We start from the raw sequence: 18,106 nt of genomic DNA on the forward strand, positions 1-18,106 counted from the left end.
TGTTTCATTCAAAAAAAAAAATTTTTTTTGTGATCATCCCGGGACTGTTTTTGCCTGTTTTTCAGATCATATTTCTTCATCATACATAATACATACAGAAATACATACAGAATACAAAATACATACAGAAAAGTATGGCCTGCTGCCAAAGTAATTTCCCACTCAAACATGAAAACACTAAGACATGAAAAGTCAGTGAGAAAGACATACAGTGACCCAGCAGGAAACATGTAAAACACAGATGAATGTGACTCGGAGACACAGGGTATTTATTGACAGTACTGACTGCTACGCCTCCCTCCGCAAGACATATGTCAAATCTGAACCATCCTACTCCCAAACTGAAAATCCAAAGTGAAGAACGATATTTCATTCCTAAGAAAATCTGCATGGATTTGAAAATGAAGGTGTAATGTTAGTTAAAGCAGGTTTTAACACATAAAGTACTCTAAAAGTGAGTACGCTGTGGGAACCCAAGAACGTAAAAAATGCCCTTCCAGCTACAAAAACAGGTTCATTTGATTCCATCAGTGGCCACTAGCTCCTGATTTAACAAAAAGAGCACAAAAATCTAAGGATAGAGGGATCTTCTTTTAATAATATTTTCTTTGGGCCCCACAGTCATCAGTCCAGAGACGCGCTGACCCAGAGTTTGTATCTAGATCACCACTTCTACCAGATAGGCAGAGCATCTTTCATCCATCTACCCAATCAGAAATGCCTATTTTTGCTCTTTTTGTGTGAAATTGTGCAAAGTCATTCTCTTACTCAATTTCTCTACTAAATGGTAAACAGAAAGCATGAAAATTAATCACTGGAAATGCCTTTTCTTCTTTTTACCACTGAATAAAAATGATTTAGTAAAGTTCAGAAGTTTCTCCCTATGTATGGACATATTTTATCTTTCTTCCTTTTCTTTTTTTCCATTTTAGCATTTTTCCAATGAAGAAGTTCTAAAACCTACAGAGGAGTAGAAAGCGGTGGAAAGGGGGTAAAGGGTTGGAATCAGAGAAAATAACATCTTAAATGTGATTCTATTTCATTCTAAGACCAAAAGGAACGAAGAAAAAGTGGTAAAAACAAAAAAAAGAAAAGAAAAAAAAAAAAAGAGCCCTAAACAATTTGGTCTCCCTCTTATTGGGTTTGCAAGATAATTCCAGTTGGAAGCCCTAGCTAGACTATATTACACACTATGTGGTTTTATCATTTATCTGTCCAAAGTATATCTACTATATCTGCTGTACAAGCCACGTGCAATTTGCACGGTGCACAGGATAGGAAGAGAAAGGAAAAGCAAATCTATCAGCAGCAAATCAGGCATTCCCACAACGATGGAATGACAGAATTTGTTGGGGGGTTTGGGAGTTTTTTGGGTTTTTTTTCTGAAACCTCTCCCCTTCTTTCAGACAATTTTGAGCTTTCCATTTAAGTGCTTGGCTAACTTTTTCCAGTAATTGCTCTTTTTCTTAAAGTGGAAATGATTGGAAAGGGATTTTTTTCTAAAATCACAACTGGAAATAGGAAACAATTATTCCTTCCTGGGTACATTTTCAACTGTTTTTTCTTTGGATAATTAGAACAACTCTAAAGTAATAAAATTAAGAAATAAAGTTTACTGGTCAGTTCAATTTAATTATGTGTTTTACGTACTGTCAATCAGTTGCAGTAATCATATTTCTTTTATCTTGTATTTCAGTGCAGCTGTAAAAATGAAATACTTTAAGCTATTAAAAAAAGCTCCTCTCTATGCAACCTTTTTGTTACACAAGACTCGCTAAGTCAGGACTAGACGGACAGCCTATGTGAGGAGCAGCATGTGACACTGACCCAAAGAAGACAAAGGAAAAATTATCATAAGGACTCCCAAAGAGGGAAAGAAATATTAATGTTAGCTAAACAACTTTTTCTCATACAGTTCCATGGGCAGATTTTCCTGACTGTACTAATTAATACTGATAAAATTAATAGAGTACCAAACTGATGAAAGTAGGCAGAAATCTGGAAACAAAACATGCAATATTCACCAAACAATAAAATAGGTAGCACTTTTCAAAAAACTTCTGCAAAAAGCATCTGTATGAAAAAGTGCACTGGATACACAAGAGAAATCTGGCGCTTGCGTGATGCGGATTTGCTGACATCTGCAGAGCAGATTTTCCTCAGCCAGAACTGCCTTGTTGCAGAAGCAACCCCTTGAGATAAAAACCACAGTTGGCATGGCAGTGGAGGTGACCTCAGCTACAACACGATTTCTGATTACCAGACCACGTAACCATTCATTTTCTACCAAATCGTTTGTCACTGTCTCCACACACAGACCACCGATGTGCCAACAACCAACTGTTTAATGTGTTGTTTACTCTGGGTTCACTCTCATGCATTATTCATTGTAGGCTATTCAACAGTGCTCTCAAGACAAAACTCTACATCTGGATAATTTTTCATGGTTATTTACAGTAACCGAAATTGCATCTTTCCCCTTACTGTATTGAGCATTACCTGACACTTCAAAGGAAAAGCTCCCATGGACTTCCACCCAGCTGTGAGTCCTTAACACTTCTGCAAATATAACCATCAGCTCTCAGACTGAGCAGCCATTTGTTGACCATTTATCAGGCACCAGAAAATTATTTTTCCAGTGATGTAGCACAGCCATGACAGAAACAGGGATTCCTCCAGGGCTGCAGTCATGCATATAACTAATAAACCCAACTTTCTTCTTGCAAATATTTACTAAGAGAAATCTTCCTATTTCAATAACAAGCTTTGGGTCCTGCACACTCCTGCAGATAAGCCTAAAGTGGACAGACTGTTTAGCAGGGCCTGTTTCAATAGGACAATGAGTAATGATTTTAAACTAAAACAGGGAAGGTCCAGGCTAGACATGAGGAAGAATTTTTTTACAATGAGGGTGGTAAAATATTGGAACAGGTTTCCCATAGAGGTGGTAGATGCCCCATCCCTGGAGACATCCAAGGCCAGGCTGGACGGGGCTCTGAGCAACCTGATCTAGTTGAAGATGTCCCTGCTCATTGCAGGGGGGTGGGACTAGATGACTTTCAAAAGTCTCTTCCAATCCAAACTATTCTATGATTGCATGATTCTATGATTCTAATTAATTTCCAAAGTAGGACAGGAAAGCATTGGAAGATTAGTGGTATACAGTATGTAAAGTCTGTCCCACAGCTTGTGACCAAACCTTTATTTCTTGTGACTTAGACGCAAGCAGGCTTTTTCTGTAAGAGTAGCATCTCTTCAATCTTCCTGCTTGCCCTGTTGGGAGTCTTCCTACAACATCTTGGACTGTGAGTGATACAGCCTTGACACATTATTTGAGTGTTACCTGATATGGGTCAATCAGCAAAACATTAAAATAAAACCTGAATCTAAAGGTGTCTTTATAAAGAAACACAAACTTAGGTCCCTCACACTCTGACCACTTGCTGTAAGTCTCTGAAGTCCAGGGAGGCAACCTTAGTACCCAGACAAACTCAAACTGAGGCATTTTTATTTCTTCCTCATATTGCATTCTCACTCATTTATTGCCATAAAATGTTGTATACTTTTTAATATATTATACAGTAAACAGTGCATTTGAAAGAAGTAGCTGTCCGAAATGATATAAAATTTGCAGAAGGTATTAGTTTCAGACAGAAAGAGCAAAAGGCAATGCCAGAGACTTCTTCAGCTCACAGCTGGACTGACTTCAAAAACTGATTTTTTTGTCTAGCAATTCAGAATATTCTTTGCTGAGGAGAAGAGTGAGGTTTTATAATTAAGCCTGTTCATAGCATCTGCAGAACTGGATAGCTGTCATCTACATCAGAATAATGCTGGAGTTGCTTAAAAGATTAGGTTATGGAGTCAAGAGAAAGGACATCCAGTATTTATAACCCACATGATTAGACAAATTGTATTGGTGGTAAAACCCTTATTTAAAGCAAATAAGAATGACACAGATGACGCTAAATCAGAAAGATCCCAAAATGTCAGTTAAGAATCATTTCACAAATAACTGAAATACAGCTTAGAATTATAGTTGAAAAATTCTGTTATACTATTCATAGGGCATTTCCAAAGGAGAACATATAGTTATAATATCTCTGATGCAAATTTCTAAATAAAAACTTCATCAGTATGCTTAACTGCCTGAGTATCACCATGAACTTAAAACAGGACTATTTACATGATATAAACTGAAGTTTAAAACATCCATGCAGGACCAGTGCCCAGCACTCTGGGTATGATACAAAAATCTGAGGTAGATTGACAGAAATTAGCAAGACAATGAAGGACGAAGGCTGTAATCAGTTTCAGATTTTGAAGATGACATTTTGATGTTCCCTTCCAAGTTCTAGAGTGGGATTCAGTGGCCTAAAGAGAGATTTCCAGTGTCACGGACAATCCAAAACATCTGCACAGAGCCAGCAGCTATGTCACAGAACTCACAGGAAAAACAGAGAGTAGCAGCTGAAGTCCAGGAACGTACCCCTACCACCAAAAAGGACATGAAACTCATATGCTTAGGAAACTAAATCTTCCTCCAACCTATATAATCAGTTGAGCTTATAAAGTGATCCAATTTATCTTAAAAGAAATACCTACAAGTGATCATAATAGACTATGATCAAATCACATCATATCATAATAGACTATGATCATAATAGACTATCAAAAAGACTAAATAGTCTTCTTAGACACTCGCACTTGATTTAGACAGCTGAATCTCACCCTGCTCTCTATATTGATCTCTCGTTACTGTATCGGTATGTGAGAAAACTCACATATATGTGGAAACTTCCATTGAGACACATAAGAGAAGGTATCTACAGCCTGAACAAGACTCCCATCTTAGGTTCCTGAAGAAACAAATAATTGAATGATACATGCAAATCTATATAAGATCTTAAAATACAAATAACATCTCCTGTCTGGAGCTCCACGGAGATTGCAAATGTACCAAAACATAGGAACAGATCTGAGGTTGGAAGGGACCTCTGGAGATCATCTAGTCCAACCCACCTGCTAAAGCAGGTGCAACCAGAGCAGATGACACAGGAATGTGTCCAAGTGGGTCTTGAATGTCTCCAGAGAAGGAGACTCCAAAACTTCTCCACAACTGCTCCAGGGCTCTGCCATTCTACAAGTAAAGTAGTTGTTCCCCATATTCAGACGGAACTTCTTATGTTTCAGTCTGTACCCATTGCCCCTCATTCTATTGTTAGGTACCACTAAGAAGAGTCTGATCCCATCCTCTTGACACCCACCCTTGAGATATTTATAAGCTTAAATTAGATCCCCATAGCTGTAGATAACAAGTCCTGAGCAAGAAATGTCCATTCTTTGCTTTTAAAAATACCAGAAGCCATGATACACTTCTTATTTTCCATACTAAATGTGATACACTTAATACAAAGGACCAGAAGCACCAAAAAATAGAACTTGCTTCATGATATATCAAGGGCTTAGGTAATAATTAAAAATACCATCAAGTTGAGAATATACAAACATGTATGATCTGCAAAGTCAAAAAGTATGTTATTCCCTGGGCAGTTGTTTGTCCTGGACATAGCAATTAACATTTCTAGCAAAACAAAAGAGAGACAAAACAAGAGACCTCAGATTGTGGAGAGACCCAGGTTAGCAAAAGGTGCACTACGCTTCTTCTAGGGCCACAGGCCTTCAGCTGGCCAGTCTCTTCAATTAGCCTTCCTGGTTACACGGTCTTCCAGGACTGAGGTGGACTCCATAGGAAAAAGTTCTCAGAATCATGTGGAGTAGGTGTGAGTATTGATAAGGTGTTTATTTTAGCACATAAACAAAATTATAACTTGTCATGACCATAATGGAACGAATTGGCTTTGTTCATGTAACACAGAGTCAAATACTCTTCATTTAAGTATCAGTTCAAGGTTTTGGATGTATTTAGCATTTACAGCATACTGTAGAACAATAATAACACATGAAAGAAAGAATATAAAAGGCCAGAATGAAAAGGAAGCAAATTCCAACATGAAAGCTTTCTGGATTCTCTATACAAAAAGAAGATGCAGTGACTATTCTATCTGGAAAGCAACAAAAAGAAAATGGCTTTGAGTCAAACAACTTCTTAACAGACACACTTGAGGCTCATAAAGCTGAAAAGCAGAGTCTGCCAATAGCTGGAAAGAAACATATACTCTCAAACAAAATTATGACCTGATATATAAGACAAAGTTACATCATAAGGATACTTGGCCTTCTCACCAGGTGATTTTTTCCATGCTATGTCAATTGAGCAATATTTAATTTGACTTCTTTTTAGAACTACTTCTTCATAAAAATAGCGTTATTTATACTGAATAGCATGTTAAATTGACTTAAACCACAAGCACATTGAAAATTTTAAGATTCTGAGGCATGTGAGGGGAAGCATAATGTAATGGCATTCTTTCTGGGCTCGAGGAAAAAAAAATGAAGGGCCTTGATTCCACCTATTTCAGTGATCAGTTATTACTTTTACTATAGCTAGAATTAGATTTAATAACTTCATCCAGATTTCCTTTAAGTGCCTGAGTCTTGCTGTAGATGAATCCCAGCTGCCATGTTAGGTGTGCTAATTGAAACTGTAGAAAACTTGAGCTATTTTTGATATTAATAGGTCCATTCAAATTGGGCAATTTTTCATGGATAAGAAAATGTTTTTCAAACCAGATAGGAGGAAAGAACATGGAAGAAGGTGAGGAAAAATTCTAGAGAAAGGACTGATAAAATATGAATCTAATCTGTGATCATCTTTTGAGAGAAAGGACTCAGAAACGCCTCCTCAGCTTTGCTATGAGGACTCTACTTTCAAAGGAATTTCTATGCAGTGATTCTGCTGCTGAGAAAGGTGGGAAAAGCTACAATTAACAACGTTGCTGTTTTCAACACTTTCAACAGTGTAGCATATATGATTTCCCAATCAGCATATTGGCATTCACGAAACATCTATAGGTACTTAGCTCTACCTAATTTGGACATTACAGTGTGTTTCCACTAGTAAAATGAACATGTCAAAGCTCTTGCTCTGGCCCTCCAGCAGGCTGGCACAGCATGATGTGCACCCAGGCTAGTAAACTCATCACCTTCCAAAAAAGAGTGATCTTGTGCCAGATGTCAGTTAGGTGGCAGAGGCCCAGGCACAAAATGTACCTCTCAGACCTCTGAAGTTACCCACACACCTCTCTAGCATGTCATACAGCCCACACGCACACTCATCTGCCCCACACACTGGGTAACTTCAGACTCAGAGAGGCTCTTACACGGGCAGTTATTGAGCACATTGTGTCTTAACATGCTGCCTCGGGATGTTCATAGTCCCAAAACTTTGAGTTTTTGTTGCTTAGATCCCTATTCCCAACTGCCGCTGCTTTGAGTTTTTGTTACTTATACCCGTATCAGACAGCCCTCCATACTTTCTCAGGCTTGCCTTCTTGGTTGGAGCCAACAAAACTGTTACTCAGCAGAGGCTCCACAACACTCATCCCATGTCTGGTTCTGGGATGCAATGCACAAAAGAAAACAGCTATTGAGGCCCACACCTCCCTGCCAAGGCCAACAGCAACAAGGAGGCTTCAAGTCTGCTACACATTACCTCTTAAGAGAAGGGAGGTCTAAGGCCTGAAAGACTGACACCCATCGGCAAGACTACATTGTGCTACGAGTGGGATGACCAGCAATGGATGAAGAACTTCCTCGTACAGAGGGCCAGCTTTGAAACTCTCAGTGGAAATCTGGCCCTGGATATCCAGCCTGAGACCACCACAAGCCATCAGCCTATCCCAATGGAGAAAAAGATTGTCATTCTTCCCTTTTCAGACCCTCACCACCCCAACTCTTGTCAAATACTGGGTAACCAAATTAGTTTCAGAAAGCCTCTGACATGCAGGAAGTTGTATGAGATTCCTAAGTCTAACAGCTACATCATGACTACCATCAGCTACACATAACTGCTATGTAGCAGCAATGCTTGATATTTACTTTGGCATTTATTTTGACGTAAGTAGGAGGACAAAGATGCACTGACCAAGCAACTCTTCTTAAATTGGGTGTCCTGAAAGGCAGTATCATGGGAAAAGTAAAATATGAGAGTCAAAAGGCTTAAATCAACTGAGGTTTCAGAATGGCAATTTGGTCACAGGGTAGGGCAGACAGACCTGGCAAAAAACAAGAGAGATGATCATAAACTGACAATGTTCTATAGTAAAAGCTGGATAAAGTCTATGATGCCAAATAATCAATTGGTCAGTGACTCTCTTACAAATCACTTCTCTGATTTATTCATCTTCCTTATCTACTGGAACTGCAAACTGTCTTCCAGAGACGATGCTGTACCATGTAACCATTTTTCCCTTGTGGGAACATGTAGCAAATAAGCTCCATGCACAGCATATCAAACTATACACTTTATCTGGTAGAATTCAAGCTATGACACATTCACAGTTCATTTTACAGTGTTCCTAATAAATACATTACAGAAAAGGTTCTCTGCCTTTTCTTGTGACAATATAGGCTACCCTTCATGCTGAAAGAGGTAAACAAGTTTCTTCTGCAGCATCTTATAATTGTGAAGAATTTAGAAGTGTTCACCTTGCGTTTCCCAACTAAGACAAGATGAAAATGGAAGGCTGACAAATCCCAGCATACAGTCAAAAGGATTTCCTTTGCTACAGAGTATTGCCAAATGTGCAAACCCATTACATTATATTCTCCCACAAATATCATTATCAGAGCTGCTCAAACATAATGACGACTTCCTTTGTTTGAATTTAATCAAGTTCTGTAAATGTGAGATTTTTAAAAGAATCATTAAGCCAAGTATCATGGGAAGAATCTCAGTTGTTCTGGATAAATACACAACTACATATGTGAAATTTTAAGTTATTGACCCTTTAAAAAACTTAAGGAAGGAGAGAGGTTTCACCCTATGAAAAATAATAAAAACAAATACTAGCAGATCTGTCAAACCTCTCACACTCAATTTAAAACTCCATCTTCTGGGTCTGCCATGGTCCCTTCAGTTTGTGTTTTTGCAGCTTCACTGCTCCAGAGCCCCATATGTCACATGTTACCCTAATGTGGGATTTTCTGACTACTGGTCGGGCAAAATGGCCACTGGGCTGGCATAATGGCAGCAAAGCCAGGAGCATGATCCCACTACCTGGCTCTCTATAGCAGCCTCTCTGCACTATCAGCCCTTCCCTGTGGCACCCCCAGCACACACACCATAGAGCCACCTCCTCCAGATGCAGGCGAGCATCCCTCCTGTGATGCTACATGCACAGCAAGGAACTGGCGCTGCTGTCACCTGCCTCCACTTGCAGACATAGATCCATCATACAAGCAGACATCAATCTGACAAATGAATCCTTTGTGTCTGAAGTCTGGTCGCTTGAGAGAGATGTTTTAGGTATTTTAGACACTGACCTCATAGCAAACAATGCCAAAGGAATGAGTGTCACTACTAGTCTCAGGATGAATACTGAATTTCTTATCTGTTCAGGTTTTGTTTTCTTGTCACAAGGTGGAGATAGCTATCTTGGGCTTACAGGCAATATAGCAGGAAAAGGATGTCTCATTTCTTACCCCAGAAGCGATACCAAGCTCTCCTGTCTGCCTCTCCTTGGCTTTGATTTATACTGATGCTTTCTCACAGTAATGTGGACAAAGTAATCAACCATTTGTATAGTTTTGCCATGAGCATTTTGCTTCCCTTTTACTTTAGCATGTATGAATTATACAAAAAGGATGCTATTAAAGAGCAGAATAAAACATTTTTAACCAAGTACTGATCATGTGCTATGTTTTAGTCATTCGTAACCAGTTATAAATTCTTATAACCGGCAAGTAAAGAGCGAAAGTTCCTGGACTGAGTGTCAAGCTATGAAATGTCAAAGACCTTGCCCATCCTTTGGATTACAAACTATTTCTATTGTAACCCATTCCTTCAAAACACAGCTGAGAAGGTTACATGACTGGAATTAACCCCTGTTCAACAGAACTAAGAAATGTCCCTTACATCTGTCTCTGATCTTCTTTAAGTAGACACTTAAATAACCAGCACATAAAATGCAATCACAAAGCTGGAAATAAAGCTTCAACAGTAATCAAACAGAAATTTAGAGATAGAAGGATTTTTTAAAATTAGGTATTTTTTTGTCATTGCTATATCAAGCTACATAATTTTATAATAACCATGGATCTGTCAAATGAGCCTGCTTCATCAGTATTAGACACAATGGGTTATTTAATATTAACTGAATAATATATACAACATCTTTTTAATCTCTGAAATTTAGAAGCCTCTGACAAAATTTTCACTTCTGGCAACATACTAAGAGAGATTTCTTCCTGTCTGATTTTTAACCATCTACCTTAGCAGTACAGCCCTGACCTCTAGTGGGTTGAGTGAAACAGTCATTGCAGGCAGGACAACACGCTAATTTGGTTCCATAAATAGTTTAATTCAAAGCTGGAAAAGGTAGAAGTTCCAGCAAAGCCATACAGTAAGCCAAGGACTAATTATTTTATTAAAGAAATGAAAATTAATTACAGGCCAACAGCAGTAATGTATTTGCCTTATGCCAACATCCATCTGATTGATGTGGTGTTTATGACACTCAGCAGATGAATGCTCATCTCTGTTGGGAGCTCTGTATTGAGTAAATCCCATTATTAGTTTCTTAGCTATCTGCATAGTTTGGTCAACTTATCTTTATTCTTTTTTTGTTAACTTACCTTTTGCCCAAGAAATATGTATCGTTGGATTCAGAAAAAAAAATAAGTCAGGTTAGGGATAGGTACGTTGCCATTTTTTCATAATCTAAGCATATCTGATTGCTGTGAAGACTTATGAACCCCTATCACATTGAGTGAAAACTTAACAGCTCCATGATACACTCCAGACATCAAAGATTAAGGATCTTAGGTTTCCTGTTATTTTTGTCCTACAGTGAAAATTAAATCCAGAGCTCTGAAAAGATTGCTGCAATGATTTTCCAGTGAAATATGGGAGGCTTCCATATGAAGAACACAGAAAATATGCAAGACACAACATTAAATTCAGTTGTCTCCATCCAGAAGGACAAAGAAAGACACAGAGTCATGGAAATGAGGGCTGTGTCTTTCAAATTCCTGACACAGGGTAAATGATGTAAGGACAGTCTTCACCCGATAGCCATAGTTACTCTACTATGCTCCTCCCTATATATCCTACAGTGTCTAGCACAGAAGTGCTAATGAAAGCACTCATACAGTTCATTCTCTTAGTCACATTATGTACCTACATTGTTGTAAATAATGTTGTTCTGATTTACCATGAAATAAGCAAAAGGGAATCAGACCAAACTAGACAGGCAGACCATAACAAGGGCATCATTATTGGAATAAAAAATAATAAAAAAATAAACCAAAGACAACTCTTCCAAAGAGTCACAAATGTGCTGCACGTTAACATCACCTGTATATGTTCAAAATACAAATAAGCAGAAATGTTTTCCAGACTCTGAGTATTGCAAGAGAAGTCCAACAAATCTGTTGCTTTTGAAGTCTGGAAAACTCAACCAAAGCAGCTCATCCAAAAATTAAATATGTAGAAATGGCACATTTATTTGCTTACTTATTACAGAAGCAGCTCAATAAAAGATGCATTTTTTAATCTTTGAAGGAGAAGAAAACAGCTTTTTTTCTACCATTATTATAGATTAATTAACTCAACATGCACATTAACTTTATTCACAATGGAAGTATGTACATGTATTTTGCCAAATGAAGAATAATTTGACAAAAATTTATAGGGATTTCTGAGGCTGTCCTAAATTTTGTTATGTTGAGATTCTTGCATTTAGACATCATTTTATTTTTCCAGTATGGTTTGCCATGGAAACCTCACTGTTTAGTAAAGCCAAGTTGACTGCTATGGTCTGTCGTGTGGTACCAACTTGTACTGGACAGATTCTTTCCCCTGAAATACTGAACATGTTAGAGATGGTTTCAAGGTAACCCTCTCTTTATATGCTAGCATGCTGCAGTCCATTGCATAAGCTTGGCATCCTAGATTCATACTTAATTTTCAGCTGTACCTATATTGCCTTAAGTTGTTCTCGAAGTGCCCTCAGTGCCAAACTCCTCCAACCACTGGTTCCCTGGCTTTTGGAAAGAGAATGACAGTTATCCCGACACCAAACACAAGCAAAGGATTAACCTAGCATCATGGCTGAATCCTGCAACAACATCAATTATTAAAAGCACGCTTTAGCCTTCTCATAAACGTTTCTATGTAAGCACAGGGCAGGAAAGTATAACTTGGACAGCACAGCCTCCTCTGGCCCTAGCTAACCATGACTGCCTGCCTCCAGATCATCAGGGAGCTGATCTACTCTGACCATTCTCCATCTCCCCTGTCCTCACTTCCTTCGCCCTCCCTTTCTCAAAGAAACAGAAATATCCAAAAATCACTCCTAGCAACCTCAACCTCTGGCTCTGTGGCTCACGACATTTCCAATTTACCATTGGTCTGCTATTAAATCTTCTTGCTTTATTTGCTATCCTGAGGAGGATGCTAGCTCCTAAATTCAGTCTCCGATCTCCGCATTTCTGTGTACAGAAATCCCAGGAATTCTTGCCCCATTTCATCTCGTATTGACCAGTTTGTGCTGTGCTCAGTAGGAGCTGTTATATTGAAGTAAGGGGGAAAAAATGAAGAAGGGATGGCCGGGCTGCCCATCCTGCTCCTCCTTTGTGTCTGTGAGATGCTGGTAGGAGTAAGACAGGACACAGTCCCGCCTGGACACATTCCTGTGCGATCTGCTCTAGGTGTACCTGCTTTAGCAGGTGGGTTGGACTAGATGATCTCCAGAGATCCCTTCCAACCCCAACCATTCTGTGATTCTGTGACTGAAACAGCTGAAAGGCTGAAGGAGCTGGGTCTTTTTAGCTTGGAGAAGAGGAGACTGAGGGGTGACATCATTAATGTTTATAAATATATAAAGGGTGAGTGTCACGAGGATGGAGCCAGGCTCTTCTCGGTGACAACCAATGATAAGACAAGGGGCAATGGGTATAAACTGGAACACAGGAGGTTCCATTTAAATTTAAGAAGAAACTTCTTCACGGTGAGGGTGACGGAGACTGGAACAGGCTGCCCAGGGAGGTTGTGGAGTCTCCTTCTCTGGAGAAATTCAAAACCCACCTGGACACATTCCTGTGTAGCCTCATCTGGGTGTTCCTGCTCCAGCAGGGAGATTGGACTGGATGGTCTTTCGAGGTCTCTTTCAATCTCTAACATTCTGTGATTCTGTGATTCTGTCACTGGGAAGTAAAGTGTCAGAGGTGCAAATAAGTTCACGGAAGAGCAAGATGGAGATGTTGAAAAAATTTAACTGGACTGTGGAACAGACGTTGTCTCTGGGTGTCCCATACATCTGTGATGTGAATGCCCTGTTCATCTTCCTAAGGCTCCGTAATGTCCTGCAAAGTGGACAAGGTTGTCCAGCTCTAGGTAGCCTCACTGCAACTGCCATGAGAAGAGAAAATTCAAAATAATACATGTGATTGGAACTGAGTAGCTTTGACTGTTATATTTTTCTGATAGAAATCATAAATAATTTGCAATGATAAATCAATTTCTTTAGTCGTTAAAGCAGAAACCCAACAAAGATGAGCATAAGTCAGAACATTCTGAAATTCAAGGCTGTTTTTAAGGTGTGTCTGGATGAATACCCCAAAACTGAAGCAGGAGAGCTCTTGCAGAAAGACTCAGTTTGAGATGGAGATACCTAATTTTAGGTGTCTACATGTGTTAATGCTCCCATAGTCAGAGGAGCTCATCAGCACAGTCAGGAAGTCCAAGAAAATGACTTGGTTGACCAGCTACAGGTTGACTAAAGACAGGCATGTAGTGCCATTTTAGACACTGTTAGCTAGCCTCTCCAGCTGAAGAATACAAATCTCCCTCAAGTTCCGTGTCATATTTGTCAGTCCTGAAAAAGTGTCTAAGATACCCCAGGGGAATCACAAAAGGAACTAGATACTTATCTTCAAGCAACCGAAACTTATCCAAAATACCTACTTTTGAGTAAGCTGAATTGATTGTCTTCGGTATGTTGGGCAGGAGAGAAAGTTATGAGGGTTGGTTATGTTGGAGTGCTAAAGGACACGAGACAGTATGGTGTGACTCACTGCCATTCTGACCACTTATGAACATAAACTGTTTACCTATGAGTGTTGTGAAGGATGAACTATCTTAGTGTGATATTCCTTCCTTCTCATTTCTGGTGACCAAACAAGATACTCATATTGCTTCATGGCAAATGCTACAGGCTAGATTGTATGGGCACTAGGGAATCTGTCCCCAAAGGTGCCAAGGTGAGCTAACATGACTCATGTAGATTTAGCCTTTAAGACGTAGGCAATCACAGCACCAACTGATGGACTCAAAGAAGTAATGTCATGTATGAATTTGTTTGATGAGCAATCTTATATCCAGGAAAAGAATGAGAGGAAAACATAATTTCCAGCTTCTTATAGGTTTGTTAGAACGTGTAAAATTTAAAGGTAATGTCTTACCATAAAATAGTTGAAGGTGCAGGAGGCATGGGTTTGCTTATTTTCATTTTATTTACAACACCTGCTTGGGGTGAGGGGGTGTCAGCAGAGGGCATCAGCAGGTTTCCCCAAATATTTCCAAACTCCCTATTGAATGTAACGAATACCTGTGCTTCTAGCTCAACTACTTTATGTGTCTTAACTATGCACTGAATCCTACTCCAAGTCATTTCAAAACATTTACTCCACAGTATTTCATGTTTTCTTGACTCCTATTGCCTGAAAATAAATGAAGGGGTTTCTCTATAACCTTCTGTGTGAGCTTTTATGAAGCAAAACCAAATGTTCAGACAACAAATTGAATATAAATTGAATAAGAATGCTGTTCATCTCTATTCACAAACTGTAAAATTCTATTTAAACAGTCAGATTAGAAATACATGCCTACAAAAGAATACATGGTTCTACTTGACAAGTTGTGTCTGATCTTAAAAAGAAATAGAAGCTTTGCGTCCTCAACATGTCTGCAAATCATCTAAGTCCTAAATATGGATGTACATACCCAGGGTAGGAAATGTTAGCCACAGGGATTTATAAGTACCCACACAGAAAGTAAATGACATAACTGAATTAAAATTCAGGAGTTCATGGCTCTTTGCCCTAAGTTTCATTCACATGACTATAGTCTGTCTGATCTGAATAGTTTCCTACTCATAGCATGTTGTCATTTCTTTTTTCATTTGTACTCAAATGAGAGGGACCATACTTGAGTCACTGCCTCAGCCTGAGCATATAAATCTGACTCAGATTCATATGTGTCATTTGCTATATTAACTGAGCCTTCGCATAGGAGATCTTAGGAAATGTGTAGTTGTCCTACTGCTACTTGTGTTGCCATTTCTCTGCAGTGAATCCCTGTGGGACTTTACAGCATTTGGCACAGAGCTGCTCTCAAAGGCAGCACTACATGAGCCAACGAAAGGCCTGTGCAGATGGGCACTGAGCAGGGACAGAATGTGCAGTCAACAAATGGTTGGCATCATGGTCATCAAGCTAGACTGTGGCAACAAGAATATGTTAGTGCGTGGGTCTCTCAAGGAGGATGATGATGTTGCTGGGCAGAAAGAGGCTGCCTGGTTATCCCAAGTAAAATGTAACAGTTCAAAACCAAAGGAACTTTGTGCATATTGCCACTCCGGTGGTGAGACAATGCTTCACACTCTGGGCATCCGATTAAGCTGAGATGAAATGATACTTAATTTATGCCTGTATTTCACCATGTGAAACTCTTACTAACCATATTAAAATATAAGAAGTTACAGACATAAGCAGAAATTTTTAAAAATATAAGTAATCCTTTTGAAACAAAGCCTAGATAACAATTTAACACTCTCACATTCCCAGCATTCTTCAGTTCACAGAAAAAAGTGATCAAAAATGGCTTTCATAATGACAATTATGTTCTGATAATTTTTATAGTTTCTGGGTAATGTAAAGCAGATGGCACAGAGCACAGAACTACAGAAAAAAATCAGGTTGAAAGGCAGTCCAACTGACTGCTCAGAGGTGGGCTAGCTTCAAAGTTGGATCAAATGCAGCTGCAGAACCACTGTACAATACGTCTATTAGGTGCCTGGATGAGACTAGAAGAACTGCCACCTGCTTCTGGACCAGTGTGGGCTCCTGGTCATCTCTTCTCTGGTGTTCAGGAACAGCATGGCCTCCTGACAAAACATTTTTACATGCAGAAATTAGGTGCCCGTCTTGTTTATCCCCACATCCGAAGAACACTCATCACATCAGAGGTTTTTATTGTATGTGCTGAGAACATCTGAGAGACTCCAGGTATCATCAGCAATTACGACTTCCAAATTTTGGCTTTGCTTTGAGCGTGAGACACAGAAAGGCTAACAAGAACTTGGTATTGAAACAAAAGCAGTGTCACCACACATAATACCTGGGTGGTCCTACAGGAAACTCTCCAGCATTACTCTTTGTCCAGAGCTCCCTGGAGCTCCCTTTGTCTAAATTTCATTGAGTTTTCAAGTCACCTCTCATTAGGACACGTCAGTATTGCAAGGTTAGCAAAGGCACTGAAGGGCAGTGCTAGGTGTGGTGTTTCACATTGGACTGGCTGCTGAATCACGGGGTAGCACACTTGCCCACTGCTATAAACAGTGACTCAGCCAGAAGTGCTGGAAAGGCCTGGGAACAACAGGCAACACCTCAGGGAACTGCTGTGCCCAGGGACAGCATGTGCAATGTACAGTGTGGACGTGCCTGGGAGAGCTCGGAAATACTTACAGACTCAGAGTATGGACACTGGCTTCCCAACCAGGAACCCTCCTGCCAGGGTGCCCACATGAGCAACCTATCACAGCACTGTGGGCATCTCATGTGAACCCAGCAGTAGTTTACAGATACATCCTTTGATGCTCCTGTCTGTGCTGAGGGACAATGTATTTAAAATATTTTTCCTAATTCTTATTCTTTTAGGAATACAGATGCTACTTTAAACTGTTTTCCTAGCATGATGATGTTTCAATCCTTTATCAGAAAGATATTTTACCAAGTAATACTAATGTTTGTTAATCTATAATAACATATTATTAAACTTTGCTTGCAGACAGATGTGATCATTGCTAGACAAATATCTGCCAAACACAATACAGGCATTATTTAACCTCTCTGGAGGGAGAGGTGACAGTAAATTTCTCCTCAAGCTGCCTCCAATCTCTTTGTTGTTTACTCTGTAATTCAAAGAAATTTGCAATATGTACATGATCCTATATATACCAAATCTGTTATGCAGTTCCGCTTTATTTTGTCTTATTTTACAGAAAACTGAGCATCCCAGCAAAACAAATAAACCCCAAAAAACAGACAGCCATTTTTGAAACATCAGGCTTTTAATGCAATTTTAAAATTAGCTTTTATCACTTCAAACTGACGGTTGTTTGCATATTGATCTGATGAACCACCTAGCAGCTCTTGCAAGTTACCCAGAAGCAGCTGCTAAAACACCCACAACAATCTGTTACAGAGAAAAGAGGCTTAAATGTTCCAATAATCATTCTTTAGAATAATTCCAGTATACCTCAAATGGGAATTACTTAAACAGAGAGCATTATCATTGAGTAAAAATTTCATTCAGGCACTGAGCTTGTACTAAGCAAAGCATCCTCAGCCATGTGTCCACCATACGTTTCCTAAGTAATCCTTCTTGGACCTCGAATTGCTCTCACACTACCAAGCACCCAACCTTTCCTCTCTGCCCTCACAGAACCACAGAATCACAGAATGTTAGGAATTGGAAGGGACCTCGAAAGATCATCTAGTCCAATCCCCCTGCTGGAGCAGGAACACCCAGATGAGGTTACACAGGAAGGCGTCCAGGCGGGTTTTGAATGTCTCCAGAGAAGGAGACTCCACAACCTCCCTGGGCAGCCTGTTCCAGTGTTCTGACACCCTCACTGAGAAGAAGTTTCTTCTCAAATATAAATGGAACCTCCTGTGTTCCAGTTTATACCCATTGCCCCTT

Source organism: Caloenas nicobarica, chromosome 1, assembly GCF_036013445.1.
Source record: "Caloenas nicobarica isolate bCalNic1 chromosome 1, bCalNic1.hap1, whole genome shotgun sequence".
Classification (NCBI taxonomy): domain Eukaryota; kingdom Metazoa; phylum Chordata; class Aves; order Columbiformes; family Columbidae; genus Caloenas; species Caloenas nicobarica.